The sequence below is a fragment of the Mustela nigripes genome, chromosome 12 (assembly GCF_022355385.1).
Source record: "Mustela nigripes isolate SB6536 chromosome 12, MUSNIG.SB6536, whole genome shotgun sequence".
Lineage (NCBI taxonomy): Eukaryota > Metazoa > Chordata > Mammalia > Carnivora > Mustelidae > Mustela > Mustela nigripes.
In genome coordinates this window covers 64,503,969-64,526,237 of record NC_081568.1, presented here as the reverse complement: position 1 = coordinate 64,526,237, position 22,269 = coordinate 64,503,969, and the positions used below count along the sequence as shown (strand labels likewise).

General features: G+C 42.4%; 1 protein-coding gene across 3 annotated transcripts in view; it reads left to right on the top strand.

Moving 5' to 3' along the window:
• The window catches only part of UIMC1 (ubiquitin interaction motif containing 1), a 171,885-nt gene that overhangs the window by 18,566 nt on the left and 131,050 nt on the right, over window positions 1-22,269 (top strand). Inside the window, exon 1 of one of the 3 annotated variants that reach the window (XM_059417438.1) lies at window positions 15,033-15,146. The exons of the other annotated variants lie outside the window; for them this stretch is intronic. The gene's annotated coding sequence lies outside the window, so the exon portion shown is untranslated. Of the gene's footprint in view, window positions 1-15,032; window positions 15,147-22,269 lie in introns of those variants that run through there. 3 annotated transcript variants of the gene reach the window in all.

Genomic DNA, 22,269 nt, shown 5'->3' with positions numbered 1-22,269 from the left:
AGGGCGCCTGGGTGGCTCAGTGGGTTAAGCCGCTGCCTTCGGCTCAGGTCATGATCTCAGGGTCCTGGGATCGAGTCCCGCATCGGGCTCTCTGCTCAGCAGGGAGCCTGCTTCCTTCTCTCTCTCTCTCTGCCTGCCTCTCAGTGTACTTGTGATTTCTCTCTGTCAAATAAACAAATAAAATCTTAAAAAAAAAATAAATAAAATAAATTAAAAAAAAATTTCATCCTTTTAGATGGCTGAGTAATATTCCATTATATATATATGTGTGTGTGTGTGTATATATATATACACGTGTGTATATATATGTATGTATATGTGTGTAGGTGTACACACACACATACCACATCTTCTTTTTTTTTTTAAGATTTTTATTTATTTATTTGATAGATAGAGATCACAAGTAGGCAGAAAGGCAGGCAGAGAGAGAGGAAGGGAAGCAGGCTCCCTGCTGAGCAGAGAGCCTGATGCGGGGCTCGATCCCAGGACCCTGGGATCATGACCTGAGCCGAAGGCAGAGACTTAACCCACTGAGCCACCCAGGTGCCCCTACCACATCTTCTTTATCCCTTCATCTGTTCATTCATCTATTGTGGACATTGCTGCTATAAACATTGGGATGCAGGTGCCCCTTCGGATCACTACATTTATATCCTTTAGGTAAATACCTAGTGTTACAGTTGCTGGGTTGTAGGGTAAAAAGAGAAAGAAGCTGTCACATTGTGTTTTAGGATTGGGGAGTTGTAGTCCCTGGCTTCTGGCCATGGCCACTCCTCCCATTTTTCCTGTACACGGATTTCATTAAATAATAAAAGTCATGGGACACCTGGGTGGCTCAGTTGGTTAAGCGGCTGCCTTCGGCTCAGGTCATGATCCCAGCGTCCTGGGATCGAGTCCCGCATCGGGCTCCTTGCTCAGCAGGGAGCCTGCTTCTCCCTCTGCCTCTGCCTGCCATTCTGTCTGCCTGTGCTTGCTCTCTGATAAATAAATAAAATCTTTAAAAAAAAATAATAAAAGTCATATCTTTTTAAAAAAGATTACAACTCCAGATTATCTACTTATTACAAATTCTTTGTCTCTTTGACACCTACATACAAATTGTCTGTTAACTGTCAGCATTGTGTATGGGTCTCTTGGGATTCGACCTTTAAAAAAAAAATTTTATTTATTTATTTATTTGATAGAGAGAGACACAGCAAGAAAGGAAACACAAGCAAGAGGAGTGGGAAAGGGAGAAACAGGTCTCCTGCTGAGCAGGGAGCCTGATGTGGGGCTACATCCCAGGACCCTGGGATCATGACCTGAGCCGAAGGCAGCCACTTAATGACCGAGCCACCCAGGTGCCCCAGGATTCTACTATCTTAGCTTATCCTTACTTGATAAGGTTCTTACCACATTCCTACAAGGTCCTTTTGTTGATATTCCCTGTGATAATGTAATAACTATTATTGTATTGCTCTACCATGGCCTGTTTCAAGTTAGTCTCTTTCCCATGGGTGAGCATTTGGATTGTTTCTAGTTTTTAGCAAATATACTGTTTGGCTATAATCATCTTTGTTCCAGTCTATTTTTCTCTTTTGAATTCCTCTCCATGAGATGTATTCCCCAATGTGGTATTACTCAAGTTGGGAGTATGATCATTTTTATGATTCTTGACAGCTATAGCCCAATTTCTCATTGGAAAGATTACACTTGTTTATGGTACATTCACAATGAAGAAATATACTTATTTTCTCATAGTCCTGTTACCATTGAGTTTTGTCTGTCTTGTTTTTGCTAATTTAACAAATGTGCTGTGGGACTTTTATTTTGTATTTCTTTAATGCTTCATGATGCTCTACATTTATTCTTTTTAAAAAAGATTTGTTATTTATTTTAGAGAGTAAGTGAGAGAGAGAGAGCATGAGCAGGGGGAGGGGCAGAGGGAGAGAGAGAATCACAAACAAACTCCCCACTGAGCACAGAGCCTGATGAGGGAATCCATGTCACAACCCTGAGATCATGACCTGAGCTGAAATCAAGAGTCAGAGGTTCAAATGACTGAGGCACCCAGGTTCCCCCTCGACCTTTGTTCGAGCACTTGTTTATTGCTGACATTTTCTTGTGGGTTAACTGTGTGTTTGACAGTCCCAACTTCCTTTGTAACTGTGTGACTTTGGGCAGGTCATTAGCCACTTTTTCTCACTGTGATTCAGTTTCTCAAACCGTGGATTAGAAATTGAACTAAAACTGTGTTTACTTTGTTTAGTAAAAGCGCTCTTTTTTCCAAACATGATTCTATGTAGATTCCTAATGTTTGAAGAACACTAAAAGTGGTAATTTATTAATATACATTTATAAGTTAAAAATTATAACAGTTATTTCTAAAATAATTTGAACGTCCAGATAAAAGCAAAATTTTGCAGCTGGGTATCATAGGTGTCAATTGAAGTCTTTGTATTAGAGCCATCATGTCTTTTACTCCTGTTCTTTTAACTTTCTATTTTCAGATTTAGAGTATATTTTGAGACTTATAGAAAAGTTAACAGAATAGCACAAAGAATTCCCACATAAACTTCATCTGGATTTCCCAAATGTTAAAATTTACTACCTGAATGCCATCATTCTTTCTACACATGCTTTATAGATAATATTTTTTGAACCACTTGAGGTCAATTTGTAGGCATGATGCCATTTTGCCATTTTACTTCAGTATACATTTTTTTTCTTTTTCTTTCTTTTTTTTTTTTTTAAGATTTTATTGGGGTACTTGGGTGGCTCAGTTGGTTAAGTGGCTGTCTTTGGCTCAGGTCATGTTCCCAGGGTCCTGGGATCAAGCCCTGCATTGGGCTCTTTGCTCAGTGGGGAGCCTGCTTCTCCTTCTCTCTGTCTACTGCTCTATTTGTGCTCTCTCTCTCTCACTCTCTGAGTGAGTGAGTGTGAGAGAGCAGGAGAGGGGTGGGGGAGGGTCAAAGGGAGAGGGAGAAGCAGACTTCCCACTGAGCAGGGAGCCCGACATGGGTGGGGCTCGATCGCAGGACCCTGGGATCGTGACCTAAGCGAAAGGCAGACACGTAACTGACTGAGCCACCAAGGGGCCCCTCAGTGTACATATCTTAAAAACAAGAACATTTTCATATATAATCACAGTACAATTATCAATGTAAAAAAATCACATCAACACAATGGTGTTATTTAATTTATATACCTTATTCAAATGTCACTAATGATCCCAGTAATTTCTTTCATAAAAGCAAAAGAGAATTCTAGATCATATGTTCCATTCAGTTTTCACATCTCTTTTGTTTCCTTTAATCTGGATGAATTCCCCAGTTTTTGTCTTTCATGCCATCGTCCCTCAGTTTGGGCTTATTTCTGTTTCTCTATGATTAGATTAAAGTTTATGCATTTTGGCAGCAAACCACAGGCATCATATCAGATTGTACATGATATTGCTGTGTCTCCTTACCAGTGATAGTAACGCTGATCACTTGATTAAGGTGGTGCCTGCCAGTTTTTTCTGCTGTAAAGTTACTATTTTTTCCCTTTGTAATTAATAATGATTTTATAAGGAAATTCTTTGAGATTATATATATACCTTGTCAGTTGTCAACCTTGTATTCATTAGTTTTAGTATTAATTGATGACACTTCCTTAATCATTACTCTGTTGCTTGCCAAATGGTGGTTTTCTAATTTCATCATTCTTTCTATATTTATTAATTGACATTCCACCTAATGGAAGGGCTGTCCCTTGTCCCTTATTTATATATTTATAGCAATATAAACTCAAGAATTACTATTTTATTTAATGAGTTACAGTCCATGACTATCATTATTTATTTTGAGTTTTATATTATCCTATATTTGACCCTAAAACCCCCTCCAAATTGGCTCCATATGTTTGACATGTTCTCATTTTTCTTTGAACATATCTTTTTTTTTTTTTTAAGATTTTATTTACTTATTTGTCGGAGAGAGAGAAAGTGTATACGAGCAGGAGGTGGGCAGGCAGACGGAGAAGCAGCCTCCCCAAGGAGTAAGGAGCTGGATGTGGGACTGGATCCCAGGAGCCTGGGATCATGACCTGAGCCAAAGGCAGATGCTTAACTGACTGAACCACCCAAGCATCCCTCTTTGAGAGGGATCACAATCAGGTGATCCAGGCTCCTCTTGTTCTTTTCCTGGTGTCAGCCAGTTTTCTGAGGAATCCTAATTTTGTATAGGAGAGAATGGTTTTAGAAACCAAGATTTGGGCTCTAGGTGTTCTCATTCCTATTGTGGTGTCATTGCTTCTAGGTTCTCTTAGTATATAGACTTAGGATACACACACACGTGTACACACACACACACACGTGTGTGTGTGTGTTTTATGCATTTGTATGCAATTTTTTTCTCTTTTTCAGTGTGAATTCCCCCCCACCTCAGTGTGGTTATGTTATTCGGTTGCAATACAATTTGGCTTATTTATTTCTATTTTTATCCCATTCAGAGTTTTCCCTTCATCCTTGTTCATTTTATTTTTTAAGAAAAAAATTTTTTTAAGATTTTATTTATTTATTTGACAGACAGAGATCACAAGTAGGCAGAGAGGCAGGCAGAGAGAGAGGAAGGGGCTGAGCAGAGAGCCCAATGTGGGGCTCAGTCCCAGGACCCTGGGATCATAACCTGGGCCAAAGGCAGAGGCTTTAACCCATTGAGCCACCCAGGTGTCCCTATTTTTTAGGAAATGTTAACAAGGTTCTAAAACTAGAACTACAATAAAGGCTTTAACTTATATTGACCTTAAAAAACAAAAGAGCCATTTATTTTACTTGCAAAATGAGTTTATTTTGGGAAAAGCAGAGAAGTTATAATTCAGGATAAGCAAACTATGGTAAATGGTAGGCAAGCCCTAAGAACAGAGGGGAGGGCTTGCTTTTATAGGAGAAAAGAGGAAGCTAGAAGTGGTGTTTTCCTGAGTTCTCATTGGCTAGGCTATATGCTTGGGCAAGGAGAGATTCTGCCTGCTTCTTGCTGGGATATGCAAAGTAAGCTCCTTCCAGTTGAGGAATGTAAGGTATGCTTCTTATGGTGAGTGTTACCTGGTTGAGAGCTCTCCCCTCAGGGCCTCTCAATTTTATTTTAGATGAGGTTTCCTTTATTTTATTTTCACACATTGATGTCTGCCCTCCTCACATTTCTATCCCATTCTGGTGGTTACTCACCCATCATTCTTTCCACTTTGAGTCTGTCGACTCCTAGTAGATAACCAGTTCATAGCTTCTAAGTTGCCCCTTGTGTGTGTGTATACGTGGTTTTGTTTGTTTTGCTGGGACATATTACCTTTGCATAATATTCCATTAATTGGATGTTTCGTTCTCCTATGAATGGACATTTGGTTATTTCCAGTATTTTTATTTTATTTATTAAAAATGTAAAAAAAATTTTGGGGCACCTGGGTGGCTCAGTGGGGCACCTCAGCTTTTGGCTCAGGTCATGATCTCAAGGTCCTGGGATCGAGCTCTGCATCGGACTCTCTGCTCAGTGGGGAGCCTGCTTCCCTCTCTTTCTCTGCCTACTTGTGATCTCTATCTGTCAAATAAATAAATAAAATCTTTAAAAATAAATAAATAAATTAAATTAAAAAAAAATTTTTAAAGTGTGCTCCACACCCAACATGGGGCTTGAACTCATGACCTTGAGATCAAGAGTTGCACACTCTACTGACTGAGCCAGCCAGGTGTCCTTGTCCTTGTTATCAATATTTTTAAATCACCAATGTCGGATGCCTGGGTTGCTCAGTGAGTTGTGTCTGCCTTCAGCTCAGGTCATGATCCTGGGGTTATGGGTTGGAGCTCTGCATTGGGCTCTCTGCTCAGTGGGGAGCCTGTTTCTCCCTCTCCCACTCCCCCCTGCTTGTGCTTGCTCTCTTTCTGTCAAATAAATAAATATAATCTTAAAAAATATCACCAATGAATAATCTTTTAACATTTATTTATTTATTTATTTATTTATTTATTTATTTGAGAGAGAGTGTGGGTGTGTAAGCAAGAGAGAGTGAGAGAGAACAAGCATGGGAAGCTGCAGAGGGAGGAGAAGCAAGGCTGAGTAGGGAGCTGAAAGCAGGGCTCAATCCTAGGACTCTGGAATCATGACCTGAGCCAAAGGCAGATGTCCAACCATCTGAGCCACTCAGACGCCCCCAAGAGTCAGCTGCTTAACTGACTGAGCCACCCAGGTGCCCCAATTATCACAGTGTTAAAATAGGTTGCTTGCAGTCTCAAGCTGTTCTTCAATTAAACCAATATTGAAGCTTTTATTTTATTTTATTTTATTTTTTTAAAGATTTCATTCATTTACTTGACAGAGAGAGATCACAAGTAGGCAGAGAGGCAGGCAGAGAGAGAGGAGGAAGCAGGCTCCCTGCTGAGCAGAGAGCCCGATGCGGGACTCGATCCCGGGACCCCGAGATCATGACCCGAGCCGAAGGCAGCGGCTTAACCCACTGAGCCACCCAGGTGCCCCAATATTGAAGCTTTTAAAAAAGAGGAAATTTTTATTTCAAAATGGAATCAAGAACACTACCTAGTGGTGTATATTCCTTACAGATATAGATTAAAAAGCATCCAAAACCTAGAATAAATGCTGAAAAGAAAAAAAAAACCCAACCACACACAAAAAACCACCCCTAACCCCCTCAAGCCCCCCTCCAAAAACCCTCACACCATGACTAACTTAAGTAATGTAGATATATACCTGAAACTCACCTAGCGTTTGGTTGCTGTGCCATGTGCTGTGGTACTGTTCTTTTCTTACAGTTTTACATGAGTAGACATATATAGCCCTACATTTTTAGAAAAGTAAAAAAGCTTCCTAGTTACTGTGATTGGAGGTGGTTTATAAATAATGCTCTGTCCCCTGCCCAAGATATGAACCAGTTAAGAGATTAGTGTGTTAGCCAAGTGAGCTTGCTTGTACTTCAAGCCTGAATTGGATGGGTTTCCCTCATAATAGGCACATATAAACAGTCTTGGTTTTTTGTGGGGAGGTGCAGAGGGAAGGGAGAGAGAGAGACTCTTAAGCAGGCTCTACTCTCAGTGAGGAGCCCTATGCAAGTCTCAGTCTCACAACCCTGAGATGATGACCTGAGCCAAAATCAAGAGTAAAGACACTTAACTGATTGAGCCACCCCAACTCCTCAGTCTTTTTTTTTTTTTTTAAAGATTTTATTTATTTATTTGACAGACAGAGATCACAAGTAGGCAGAGAGGCAGGCAGAGAGAGAGGAGGAAGCAGGCTCCCCTCTGAGCAGAGAGCCTGATGCGGGACTCGATCCCAGGACCCTGGGATCATGACCTGAGCCGAAGGCAGAGATTTTAACCCACTCTGCCACCCAGGCACCCCCCAACTTCTCAGTCTTGGCTTGTCTTGGAGGAGATGGGTGAGGGGTGATGTGAAGTGCCATCAGAGTTATAGCAGAGAAGAGCAGGGAATGTGTGCTTGTGCTTCACGCAGGTAGGCAGATCTGGGAGATACTGAGGTAAGGGTTGCATGAAAATGTGTAGTTCCTTCTCTGAAGCCTATCAGACATATGAGTTAGCCCTACCCTTGGAGGAATGAGTGAGGAGTGATGAGGGGCCAGGATTATTACACTAGTGCTTCCATGTGGAACACAAGGAGTTGTAAATAAAGGATTTCCCCAATATTAACAAATGGCTCACTTTAAAAATGAGAAATTCTATGCAGAAATGTTTACAGAGAGAGAGATCAGCACAGAAATGTTAGGTATCTTGGATGTAGCAATCACTAAAAGTTCTCTGGTGATTACTTTGTTTGCTTTAAAATATATAGTTCATTCATTTTTTTAAAAGATTTTATTTATTTGACAGAGTGAGACACAGTGAGAGAGGGAACACAAGCAAGGGGAGTGGAAGAGGGAGAAGCAGGCTTCCTGCTGAGCAGGGAGCCTAATGCGGGGCTTGATCTCAGGACCTTGGGATCATGACCTGAGCCGAAGGCAGACGCTTATCTGACTGAGATACCCAGGCACTCCTAGTTGATTCATTTTTAATTACACAGTAGTTGTAAAAATAAAATCAGGGGGGACGCCTGGGTGGCTCAGTGGGTTCATAAGCAGCTGCCTTCGGCTCAGGTCATGATCCCAGCGTCCTGGGATTGAGTCCCACATCAGGCTCCTTGCTCAGCAGGGAGCCTACTTCTCCCTCTGCCTCTGCCTGCCATTCTGTCTGCCTGTGCTCGCTTTCTCTTCCCCTCTCTCTCTGATAAATAAATAAAATCTTAAAAAAAAAAATAAAATCAGGACATTAAGAATATAGTAAGGTTCTCTTTGTCTGATCCCCATTTTAGACCTCTAGCTCCCTTTTTAGAAGTATCTTAAATTTTCTGCTTATTATGTATCCATGTGTCCTCCCAGGCCATGAAAATACTTCTACATGTATCTGTCAATTTAAAAAATGTGATATTATTTGTATAAGAGTTTGTGTTCACGTAAGTGGAATCATGCTGAGCATGTCATTCATTCTTTACTATGTGCTAGGCCTTTTTCTTGCATTTTGAGATGTAACCATGATGGCACTTGTAGATTTAGTTCATTTCTTTTAATTTTTCTATATTATCTATTATATGAATATACTATAGTATGTAATATATCATTCCCTTACTGATGGTTCAGATTTATACCAATTAGGATGTTGTTTACTGTAGGTAACAAAACAGGATTGATGTAAATATTAAGGGCATTTATTATTTCACATTACAGAAAGTCCAGAAGTTGTTTTTTACATTTATTTTTTCTTTTTAGATATTTTATTTATTTGAGAGAGAGAGGGAAAGCATGAGCAGGGGGAAGAACAGAGGGACAAGCTGACTCCCTGCTGATAACAGAGCCCAACACAGGGCTCAATCCCAGGACCCTGGGATCTTGACCTAAGCTGAAGTCAGACACATAACTGGCTGAGCCACCCAGGTGTCCCTGAAAATCCAGAAGTTGAATAGTTTCCAGGTCTGTGTGATCAGGGCTCTCATCCTGTTATTTTCTATTTTTTCCTCTTCAAAGCTGTGTGTTAACTATCTGTTGTTATGTAACAAATTACCCCAAATCTTAAATAATAATAATTTTTGTGGGTCAAGAATTTGGGTTTGGCTTAGCCAGGTGTTGCCTTTGACTTAAGATCTCTTATCAGGTTGTAGTTAAACTGTCACTTTGTGGGGGTCATGGTAGTGGTGGATGGTGGTGGTAGAGGTGAAATTCTTTCTAACATATCCATCTCTCCACATGACTGCCTCCTGACATGGCATTGGGAGTTCCACAAAGTGCCTAAATATAGAGGGTGAGAATGCCCAGCAAGGAAATCAGGAAGCTACAGTCTTTTTATAACTTAGTCTTGAAATGCATTCCATCATGTCTGCCTCATTATGTTTTTTAAAAAGTAAGTATAACCCACCCTCAGGAGTGTGAATGCTAGGAGGTCGGATGATTGAGAGCAATTTAGAAGCTGCTTATCGAGGCGCCTGGGTGGCTCAGTGGGTTAAAGCCTCTGTCTTCGGCGCAGGTCATGATTCCAGGCTCCTGGGACTGAGCCCTGAATCAGGTTCTCTGCTCAGTGGGAGCCTGCTTCCCCCTCTCTCTCTGCCTGCTTCTCTGCCCACTTGTGATCTTTCTGTCAAATAAATAAATAAAATCTTTAAAAAAAAAAATAGAAGCTGCTTATCAATGGCTGGCTACAAGATGGCTGCCAACAACAACTGAATCAGCATTCTCCTCTGAAGTAAGATGCTTCAGAAGGACATTTCTGGCCTTGCACCGAGAGCTTTTTTTTGTTTGTTTGTTTAAATCTCCTGCTTACCAATTCAATTCAGTCAACATGCTTTGAATGTTTGCTTTTGGCCAGGTTCTTTGCTGCTTGCTGGGGTTACATGTATCATGTCTTCAGAAAGCTCACAAGTTGGGGCACCTGGATGGCTCAGTGGGTTAAAGCCTCTGCCTTCAGCTCAGGTCATGATCTCGGGGTCCTGGGATCAAGCCCCACATAGGGCTCTCTGCTCTCTGGGGAGCCTGCTTCCCTTCCTCTTTCTCTGCCTGCCTCTATGCCTACTTGTGATCTCCCTCTCTCTGTCAAATAAATAAATAAATAAATAAAATCTTTAAAAAAAAAAAGGAAAGCTCACAAGTCTTATAAAATAGATGGATACATATAGCAAACAACTCCAGTATACCATGGGTGACCAAATGTCTCAGTAGCTAGGGAATCAAGCAGGAGAATTGTACTGGGATTGAGACAGCAATGCTGGACTCAGGTCTGCTCAACTGGTGTGTGCATTCTTATTCCAGAGATTAGCGAGAGCAGGGGTTGGCCAGGGCTGCCCTTGGGTATACCATAGCAGGGGCACTCAGGGTGCTCACTTTTCTGATGTCCATCCTGGCAATAACTACCTTGGTTTCATCCCAGGCTGATGATTCCCTATCAGTTGTCTGGTCTTCTGGGCTTCCTAAGGTCACCTGGAGCTGGTAGATGAATTAGGGGAGCCAAAAGCTGCATCTTTTTGGCCAATTTCCTATCTCTATTAGCTTCCTCTATCTTGTCTATGTTATTATGGACCTTGAAGCCCTCTTCCACCAAGGTTGACAGTGGAGTTTGAGGGCTGGTCTCTAACTTTTGTAATTTTCTCCTAGTGTTTGGAGCAGATTAAATAATGAAATGCATGACAAGCAATGCCTTTTCCTCTGCAGTTTCCAGACTTGTTAGTATAGCGAGCAATCTTCACAGAAGACAACAAGATCTAACTGGGTGACAACTTTGACTGGCACAGTGACAAAGAAGCCCACGCACCTCCTCTCTGCACAGACAGGGACAGGGAGAAGAAGTATCAAGAGATTTTAAAGAGGTTAACAAAACCGGGAGTTTCCAGGTTGAAAGCGGGTAGTAGGCAGAGTGGGGGAAGCTGGAAGAGGAGAAGGAGAAAGAGAGAGAGGGAAAAAAAGAAACCAAGCAAGGGCCAGTGGAGGGAGATACTCTGTCCACTACCCATTGGGGTTATCAGGCCAAGGGAGTCGGTTTTTCGACTCTTTCATCCATTACATGTTTCTATTCAGACAACTTGGAACCAGGGAATGAGAGAAGAAAGAGAGAAAAAAAAACAAAACGAAGTTTCCTTTGTTGTTTCAGCTTCCAGCTATTAGACTACACTGTGTGAGGGTTATATCTCCATCACTCTTACTAGTCCCTGGTTAGGGACCACGAGCCTCTTTCATCTTTACTGGTTAGTTACCTAGGAGTTAAGCTGTAGCTGTCTGTGGCCATCCCATTAGTAGAGTATAAGAAGGAGGGGTAAGAGCATGGGAGAGAAGAGGGAGGGGTCCCTGGGTGGCTCAGTTGTTAAATATCTGCCTTTGGCTCAGGTCATGATTCCAGGGTCCTGTGTTTCAGCCACACATTGGGCTTCCTGCTTGGCAGGAAGCCTGCTTCTCTCTCTCCCACTGCCCCTGCTTGTGTTCAGTCTCTTGTTGCCTCTCTCTCTCTGTCAAACACATAAATAAAATCTTTTAAAAAAAGAAAAGAAAAGAAAAGAAGAGTGTGGTTAAAGGAGGAGGGAAGGAAATTGGGAAGGAAGGGAAAAGGGAAAAATGTTACCTGAATGAGAGTAGTGGGCACTAACCACCACCCCCCCCACCAGGATGCTGGAGGCTGACTTACCTTGTACAGTGACTGCGAACCAAAGGTTTAGGTGGCTGTTCGTCAGGGACAAAGGGTTTACATCCAGCTGTCCATCCCCATGGGTCCCAAACACCCTCCTGGAGTCCTGCTGGATGGAGTTGCCAAAAAAGTGTGATACCAACCTCTAAGGAGACTTAGGTGGGAAAGGGTGACATTTAAGCATGTAGAGGTCGGGAATTCTTTTTTTTTTTTTTTAAAGATTTTATTTATTTGACAGAGATCACAAGTAGACAGAGAGACAGGCAGAGACAGAGGGGGAAGCAGGCTCCCCGCTGAGCAGAGAGCCCAATGCAGGACTCGATCTCAGGACCCTGAGATCATGACCTGAGCTGAAAGCAGAGGCTTTAACCCATTGAGCCACCCAGGCACCCCAAGGTCGGGAGTTCTTGATGGCTGTGCATTTAAAGGTCATGCTTCTTCATGTCTCACATGTCTAATTAGCATGTGAAATCTCCACCCTTAGTATTATAATGAGGGAAAAATGTTGGGGAAAGGTCAGCATTGATGGCCATCTTGGCACAGACTGGTTTGATCCAGTCCTCACCAGTCTTCATAGTTAAGTCCTTGCTTTCCATAAACATCTTGTTTCCATATTCCTGCAAGATATACTACTTAGGATGCATAGAGTTTTAGCTTTTCTTTCTATGGAGAGCTAAGGTATGTTGGATTTTGCAGTGAGGGTTGAGGGGACCTGAGTTTAGTCACTGCTCTGTCTCTTTTCAAGAGACTCATGAACCTTAGAATTGACTACTCCTACTGTTAGAGAAGTGAGTCAGAGCCTACAATATTTATTAATATCGGACTTTGCAAATAAAATACTACCAGCCCCCATCAAGGATGAGGCAGAAAGGAGGACCCCCTCCACAGGTTAACCTAGGAGATCAGGGTCTTCTTAGAGCTTGTAATTCTTCCCCAGAGAACCCATTGTTGCCTAAATGGAAGGGTTCCTACCAAGACACCCTGGCAACTCCAAATGTAGTCAACCTCAAGGAATCCCTAAGTGGGCACATCTTCCCAGATTAAAATTCTTTCTAAAACATCCACAGGACCATCCAGAAGACCTGAAGTCATCCTACTCCTGTGAGACTGTAGAAGACCTTAAATATATATTCAGAGGGCACCTGGATGGCTCAGTCGGTTAAGTCTCTTTAAAGCTCTTCCTGACCTCTCTTCAGGGAGCTAGCCTGAAGACTCTTTCCTTTGTGCTATCTTCCTTGTGCTATAGCATAAGCCCAAATAAAGCCTTGCTTGGAACTTCTGTTTGACCTCTTGTCAATTTGTATTGTTTAGCCAGCTCAAGGACCCTTTTCAGCATCAGGGTTAGAGGACACAAAGAAAGAAATAGTTGAGTTGGATTTTAGAGGATCAGTTGGAGGTAGGTGACTTGGGAGGATAAGAAAAAGTCATTCCAGAATTAACTGTTACAGAAGGGGTTCCTGGTGGCTCAGTTGGTTAAATGTCTGCCTCCTGTTCAGGTCATGATCCCAGGGTCTTCGGGTTGAGCCTGGCTCTCTTTGGGAAGCCTGCTTCTCCCTCTCCTCTTGGCTTGTGTTCTCTCTTGCTATTTCTGTTGCTATCTCTGTTTCTCAAATAAATAAATAAAATTTTTGAAAAAATGTTACAGGAAATGCTAAGAATAATGTAACTAGTGCTTGCTTCTGCAGCACATGGAATAATGTAACTAGTTCCACCACTCAGTTGTTAACATTATGTTATGTTTATATTTCGGTTTCTTCTTTTGTATTTTATTTTTTATTATTTTTTAAAAGATTTTTATTTCCTTGAGAGAGAGTGCAAGTGAGAGAGAACAAATGGAGGAGAGGGGCAGAGGGAGAAGCAGACTCTGTGCTGAGCAGGGAGCCAGATGTGGGGATCAATTCCAGGACCCCAGGTCTATTACCTGAGCAGAAGGCAGACACTTAACCCACTAAACCACCCAGGAGCCCCAGGTTTCTTCTTTGTTAAGAAAAGAAATCATGACAGGGTGCCTGGGTGGCTCAGTGGATTAAGCCCTGACCTCCAGCTCAGGTCATGATCCTAGGATCCTGGGATCAAGTCCCCCAACAGGCTCTCTGCTCAGCAGGGAACCTGCTTCCCCCTGCCTCCCTGTCTACTTGTGATCTCTCTCTGTCAAATAAATAAAATCTAAAAAAAAAAAAAAAATCATGGCAGATATATGTGAAGTCCTACAGATGTATCTGAAGTCCAGTTTATCCCCCCTCCCAATCCATCCTGACTTTTACACCCCCACCCCAATACTATCATGATGCATATCTGTATATCCATGCAGTTCATTTTCTATACTTAATACATATATTTTTTCCATTATCAGTATATACTGTGATTCTGTTAAATTTACATAAGTCATTTCACAGTGCACATAATTGGCATGTTGCTATTTATAACTTTTTTTTTTTTTAAGATTTTATTTATTTGACAGAGACACAGCGAAAGGGGGAACACAAGCAGGGGGAGTGGGAGATGGAGAAGCAGGCTTCCCACGGAGCAGGGAGCGCCACGCTCCACTCGATCCCAGCATACCGGGATCCTGTCCCCAGCTGAAGGCAGACGCCCAACGACAGAGCCACCCAGGCGCCCGCTACTTAACAACTCTTAAGAGCTATCAAATGTTGATACGTATAGGACTCAGTTTTATTTATCGTAACATTTTATCATAGGAACATAACACGTTTTATTCATGTATGTTTTATTGCACATTTTCACAAGGAAGCAGGCTTGAACATGAATTTGTATTCTTGTGCACACCTTTAAGAGTTTCTTTATTCTTTTACACATGAAGTTGCCGGATATAAAATGCACATTTAGAATCTCAACCAAAGTGGCTGTTCTAATTTTACACTCCCAAACGACATCTTTAATAGTTTACGTTTCTCAGACTCCTTTTCCTGGAAATTGTCAGATTGTAACATTTACCACAGTTTTCAAGTAGTGGTATGAACAGGTAGTTTCAGTGCAACAGTGCATGCAAACAAAGGGCGGGAGGAGGCATGATGTAGCAGAGGAGACTTTGAAGGGGTTCACTGTACTGTTTTGAGCGCCCTATTTTTACTCTTTGGATTTCCTCAAAGTGCTAACTAATAATAATAGAGCGAACGAGCACACTGCGAGCGCACATGGAGGATCCCACACCACGCTGGAAGATCAAATCCGACTTCCCGCGACGGCACACTCCACCCTAGCGCAGTGGTAGGACCGGACCCCGGCTTCCCCCCGCGGTGCGGGTTGGTTGCGTCCCCGGACGCCGGCGCAAGCGCCCACACCCGCTCAGAGAGCGCGACTCCTCCCAGCGGTGCCTCAGCTTCGCGCGCGTGCCCGACCGCCGCCGCCGCCGCCCCCGCCGCCCCCGCCCCGCCGCTCCTGACGTGCAGCGGACGCTCGCGACCCGCAGCGCCCCGGAGGAGGGGCTCGGTAGAGGGGCGCCGGCCGGCCGGTGAGTACCTGCCGTCTCCGCTCACCTCCAGCCCGCCCTCTTCCCGCCTCTTTTTTTCTCTCCCGGCGGTCACGGCCTGCTCCTCACCTGGAGAGGCGCCTCTAACGCGGGGTAGAGCCCTCTCGGTTCGGAGGCGGACCTCTCCGGACACAGGGGTGGGCCCTTCGGGCCGTCGGATGGCCCCAAGGATGTTGGGTTGGCGTCTCCGGACGCCCGGGTGGGCCCTTCGGGACGCCTCAGGAAGCTGGCGAGTGCCTCCGGACGCGGGAGTGGGGCCCTTTGGGACACCGGGGTAGCCCTTGGGGACTTCTCTGGGCGACTCCTGACGCCGTGGTGGGCTTCCGCCCCCCAGTTCCAGGCCTGCCCATTTCGCACCGGAGGTGCGGCCTTTATTCTCGCGGACCGGGCGCTCCTTCGTTATTTCTTGTCAGCCGATGGGTTCTGGTCCCCTCCGGGCTCTCGAAAGCGTCTTCCTCACGCTGAGCACCCCGGGAGGAGGCTCCGTTCTCGCCGTGCCCCCCGCGGGGCCCCATACCGGAGGACAGGCCACGGGGCCCCTCCGCCTCCTACGCCTCTCTCCCCCTCCCCCCTCCAGGCTACTGTTTTATTGCGGAGTGATCCTTCTGTTATTTGCCCAGAAAAATATACTTTGTTTGGAAATCCTTATTATTTGCCACTTTCCACTCCAACAGAACTGCTGTTTCCTTCTGTACGGTGACTGTGTTTCAAGCCTATTACTCGTACGCATTTATTTAATCTTGACACTTTTTTTTGAGATAGGTACTATTATCCTCAGTTTATAGATGAGGTAACTGATGATGGAAGACCGATTTCGTAAGCGGTAAAGCTGCCTTGAATCCAGGCAGCTTGACTCTAATGTTCTTGTATGTAGTCACTATAGCATACTAAGATATAAGCATTGCCCAGGAAAAAGCGAAAGTTTTATGCTTCTTTATTTTTTTCCTGTTGGGAGGCAGTGAGTGCCGTGTAGATGAGTCAAAGAATGTATTTTTGGAGTCAGGCATATCGAGCTGCAATTCTGTCAACATAGCCATTTACCAACCTAGTAAGAACTTAGTAATTGTTTGATTTTGAATAAGTTTACAAACTTGTAAAATAGTGATAACAATCGTTAAAATAACAATTAGTGATAAAAATAGTGTGAAATAGTGATACCTACCACAATAGAGTTATTGGGAGGGTAACCTTTATAATGCGTGTGAGATACCTAGAATAGTGTCCCAGGACTCAATAAATGACTATGATTGAATTATTACTCAAAATATGTTTGGATTTTGATACACAATTGTCCTGAGGTTGAGTATAAAGTGGGAAGTAAAGAATTGTGCGTGTGCTTGTCTGTACGTGTAAAGGCATTTACCTTTTTAAATTTCATGTACTTATGTATGTATTTATATATTATCGGCACAAAAAGGTGGTTTTTTAAAGATTTTATTTATTTATTTGACAGAGACCATAAGTAGACAGAGAGGCAGGCAGAGAGAGAGGAAGGGAAGCAGGCTCCCCGTGGAGCAGAGAGCCCTATCCCAGGACCCTGGGATCATGACCTGAGCTGAAGGCAGAGGGTTTAACCACTGAGCCACCCAGGCGCCCCCAAAAAGGTGGTTTTATTAAAGCATGGGACAGGATCTTTGGTTAAAAGAGCTGCCACATTTACCTTTTTTTAAATTCAGGAAACAACGGGGCACCTGGGTGGCTCAGTTGGTTAAATGTCTCCCTTGGGCTCAGGTCATGATCTCAGGGTCCTGGGATAGAGCCCCGCATCAGATTATGTTTTGGGAGGGAGGGAGTCTGCTTCTCCCTCTCCCTCTGACCCTCTTGCATGCTTGTGCTCTCTCTGTCTCTCAAATAAATAAATAAAATGTCTTAAAAAATAAACCAAGGAAACAAGCTCTTGAAATCAGATGGTAATGTTTGGTACCAAATTTCTTGAGTAGTGACTTACTGAGTAGCATATCGTCAATCATTCATGAAGACTTGTTAAGGTCCCTATATCCCCAAGCTTTTGAAGTGATTTTGACATGTTTGGGAGGTAGAATGTCAAAATTTTAAGTTATTTTTTTCAGTGATTGTTCTTCAGATAGATCAAGATGATAGATACACTGAAGGAAAATGACAAATAACCCAAGTTCGGGTTACTAAAAATGCTACCTGTGAGATAAATAACAAGTCTCATTAGTGTGTCACTTTTCCTGTTTGTTCATTCTTTTATTTTATTATTTTTTTTAAGGTTTTATTTATTTATTTGACAGAGAGAGATCACAAGTAGGCAGAGAGGCAGGCAGAGAGAGAGAGGAGGAAGCAGGCTCCCTACTGAGCAGAGAGCCTGATGCGGGACTTGATCCCAGGACCTTGAGATCATGACCTGAGCCGAAGGCAGCGGCTTAACCCACTGAGCCACCCAGGCACCCCTGTTCATTCTTTTGGAGACATTTTGTTCCTGTCATGATTAAAGATGAGGCTGTTGGCCTTTAAACTCTGTTCTTGGGCGCCTGGGTGGCTCAGTGGTTAAGCCACTGCCTTCGGCTCAGGTCATGATCTCAGGGTCCTGGGATCGAGTCCCGCATCGGGCTCTCTGCTCAGCAGAGAGCCTGCTTCCTCCTCTCTCTCTCTGCCTGCCTCTCTGCCTACTTGTGATTTCTCTCTGTCAAATAAATAAATAAAATCTTTAAAAAAAAAAATTTAAACTCTGTTCTTTCTTCAGAGTTAGTGGTAATTCATTCTTTAGCCTCAGTTCAAATACTTGAAGATAAGCCATTATTTTAGTGAGTTCTTCATTTTTAAGGGTAGCAACTTAAATAAATAGTAGCTGCACTATATGCTGGTCAGCTTGTTTAAATTGGTCAAGTAGTGCCTTGTTTTTACTCTTAAGAGTTATTGTGTGGTTAAATCTCATGAAGCACCGAGTTTTGGAGTCTGTTATCTGTGGGGGGGCTCTGCTTAATGCTTCTTATCCATCGCTTATCTGCTTAATTCTTTGAAAACCCACTTTGAGATTGCAGGTGGTTCTGTGCTACAGAGAAGGGTAGAGTTTTTATTTATGTATCTTGAAGAAATTACATATATTTGGTGGTATAGCTACTCTTGATATCAGATTTGAGCATTTTGGTTTAAACAGCTGCAGGGTACAGAAGACATTTAATAAGATGAAAACTATTCCGTGGAAGATGTTTTCTTGGGGCACTATGATTCCTTTAGAATTCCCCCAAACTAACTCCGACTTCCAAGTCTTACCTATATGCTATTCAACCTATAATAATTTTATCCTTTTGTGTCTTTATGTTGTATTAAAAATTTTAAATATAAGCATTATACTGTTCATTCAGCATGCTTTTTTTTAAAGATGTTATTTATTAATTTGAAAACATAAGCTTGTAGTGGAAGGGGAGAGAAGCAGTCTCCCCACTGAGCAGGGAGCCCAACCCCGGGACTGGATCCAAGGACCCTGAGATCATGACATGAGTGGAAGGCAGCTGCTTAACCAACTGAGCCACCCAGGTGTCCCCATTCAGCACATATTTATGTGTGCATACCATACATTAGGCAGCAGTTTTAGTTAGAAGAGGTGTAAAGATTAAGTCATGAAGTACTGGAGTCAGGAGACAGAATTCAGGTGCCTCCTTTGTGACTTCTGACAAGTTACTATTCTGAACTTACGCTTCCTGGTAATTAAAAATATTTGGGACCCTTGAATTGCCATGTGAATTTTAGGATCAGTTTGTTAATTTACACACACGCACCCAACTAGGATTTTATTAGCTATTGCATTGAATCCGTATATCAGTTTTAGGAGCAGTAGTATTGTCTTAAGTCTTGATCCTTGAACATGGATTTTTTCATTTATTTAGATTTTATCTTTCTTTAAAAAATGTTTTAGGGGTACCTGGGTGGCTCAGTGGTTAAAGCCTCTGCCTTTGGCTCAGGTCATGATCTCAGGGTCCTGGGATCGAGCCCCGCATCAGGCTCTCTGCTCAGCAGTGAGCCCATTTCCCCCTCTCTCTCTCTGCCTGCCTCTCTGCCTGCTTATGATCTTTGTCTGTCAAATAAATAAATAAAATCTTTAAAAAAATGTTTTATAGTTTTCAGGGTATAAGTCTTGTATGTCTTCTGTTAAAGCTATGACTAAGTATTTTAGTCCTTAGGATGCTGTTATAAATGGACTTGTTTTCTTTAATTCCATTTTCAGATTGCTCAATGCAAATGTATAGAAATACAGTTACTTTTGTTTTGATTTTGTATCCTGCAACCTTGCTGACTTGTGTATTCTGATAGTTGTTTTTTTTTTAGTGTATTTCTTAGAATTTTTTCTTTCTTTTCTTTTTTTTTAAAGATTTTATTTATTTATTTGACACACAGAGATCACAAGTAGGCAGAGAGAGGCAGGCAGAGAGAGGGGGGGAAGCAGGCTCCCTGCTGAGCAGAGTGCCCGATGTGGGAATCAATCTCAGGACCCTGAGATCATGACCTGAGCAGAGGCTTAACCCACTGAGCCACCCAGACGCCCCTTAGAATTTTCTATATACAAGATCATTGCATCTAAATGATGATGAAACTAAATACAGTTTTACTTCTTCCTTTCCAATCTAGATGGTTTTTATTTATTTTTTAAAAGATTTTATTTCTTTATTTGACAGACAGAGATCATGAGTAGGCAGAGAGGCAGGCAGAGAGAGAGGGGGAAGCAGGCTCCTTGCTGAGCAGAGAGCCCAATGGCAGGGCTCCATCCCAGGACTCTGGGATCATGACCTGAGCTGAAGGCAGAGGCTTTACCCCACTGAGCCACCCAGGCACCCCTTTATTTCTTTTTGTCTTGCTCTTTTTGCCCACTTGCTCTGGCTAGAACCTCCACTATAATGTTGAATGGAAGTGCTGAGGGTGGGCAAGCTTGTTTTGGACCCGATCTAAGGGAAAGCTTTCAGTCTTTCACCATTAAGTGTAATGTTAACCATGAGTTTTTGATAGATACTTTTTATCAGGTTGAGGAAGTTTTCTTCTATTCCTAGTTTGTTTAGTGTTTTTATCATGAAGGGGTGTTGAGTTTTGTTAAATGCTCTTTTTGTGTATATTAAGATAATCATGTGGTTTTTGTCCTTTATTCTATTGATATGGTGTAATACATTGAGTTTCAGATCGTAAACCTTGCCTTCTCTTGATACATCTTTGTCATGGTATATAGTTCTTTTTATATAATATTGGATTAGGTTTGTTAGTATTTTGTTGATGATTTTTGCATTTATATTTATAGCATATTGGGTTTCTTGTTTTATTTTTCTTTCGTCTTAAAGATTTTATTTTTAAATATTCTCTATACCCAAGATGGGGCTCAGACTTACAACTGTGAGACCAAGGGTAACATGTTCCAGTGACTGAGCCAGCCAGGCCCTCTTGGTTTCTTGTTTTACTGTTTTTTTTTTTTTTTAATCTGGTTTTGGTATCAACTGGTGAGGTAGAATGAGCTGAGGAGTGTTTCCCCACTTTTTTTTTTTCTTTTTAAGTTGTGAAAGATTGTTACTTTTTAAATGTTCAGTAGAATTCCACAGCAAATCAGAAATGGTAGGACTAGAGTTCAGCTGAAAGGCCTAGGTGCATTTGTATACCATGCAGGCCTTTGAATTGAGTTTGTAATTGAAAGCCCAAGAGTGAATGCCTCTGGGAATAAGTTTCAGAGTAGGGAGAGGAGGAGATTGCGGATAGCATGGCGGTAAATGCTTTTATTTAGTGAGAGGAACAGAAGGAAGAGGAAGGAAAAGGAGAGGTCAGTTAAGCAGTTAAACTCAGTTAAGCAGTGTCAGAGACACTAAGACTGTCATAAAGAAAGGATTTGCCAAGATGGCTAGTGGAATGAAAGCTGAAGAGAGGTATATGGATTTGGTGTCAAGGAGATCTTTGATGATCCTAAAAGGAGAGCAGATTCAGATTATATAACATTAGAAGAGAAGAGGGTGATAAATGGAATGTGGATATGGAATGTGCTCTTTAAAATTGATGTCAAATTCTCTCCAGAGTTTAAAAGTTTAAAGAAAAATAAAAGTAATATGTGCACATAGTTCAAAATTCAAATAGTAGGAATATGTCTGTCTTCCTCTCTCAAATTCTTTCTCACGCTTTTGGCAATTTCTTTTGTGTACTTCCAGATGGATTTTAAAACAAAGGACTGTGTGTGTGTTTTAATTTACACAAGTAAAATAATACTAAGCACGCTCTTCTGCCTTTTGTTTTTTAAATTGAGTGCTTTGGAAATTTATAGTGTGTGTCAATGTATAGCTTCTGAGTAAAACATTTGATGATAAAGCAAAGGAGAGAAATTTTTATTGGTGATAGGGTTGAGGGAACTTATTTTTAGGCTTAGGAAGTCTTTTTTTTTTTTTTTTTTTTAAAGATTTTATTTATTTATTTGACAGAGGGAGATCACAAGTAGGCAGAGAGGCAGGCAGAGAGAGAGAGGAGGAAGCAGGCTCCCCACTGAGCAGAGAGCCCGATGCGGGACTCGATCCCAGGACCCTGAGATCATGACCTGAGCCGAAGGCAGCAGCTTAACCCACTGAGCCACCCAGGCGCCCAGGCTTAGGAAGTCTTGATAATGTTTATAGCAAGTGGATAGAGTGGATCTAGAAGGAACTTACATATACAAAGGGTTGGGAGGAACTTAATGGGAAAGACTTGAAGACAGAAATCCCTTTAGTGATCAGTGAAAAATCAGAAGTCCCTTAGTGATCAGTGAAAAGCAGTTGGCTTGGTTTTTCTCTCCAGGAATCTTGATTCCTGGGGCAAGAAGTACACAACAAGTAGTATTTTCCCAAGGTTAGGGGCTTTAGAGATCCCTTTGAAATGGCTGACGATGGGACCCAGAGTAGGTAGTAAGTTATGAGAGGCAAAATTGCGATTTCTTTTTTTTTTTTTTTTAAAGATTTTATTTATTTAACAGAGAGAGATCACAAGTAGATGGAGAGGCAGGCAGAGAGAGAGAGAGAGAGAGAGAGAGAAAAGCAGGCTCCCCGCTGAGCAGAGAGCCCGATGCGGGACTCGATCCCAGGACCCCGAGATCATGACCCGAGCCGAAGGCAGCGGCTTAACCCACTGAGCCACCCAGGCGCCCAGGCTT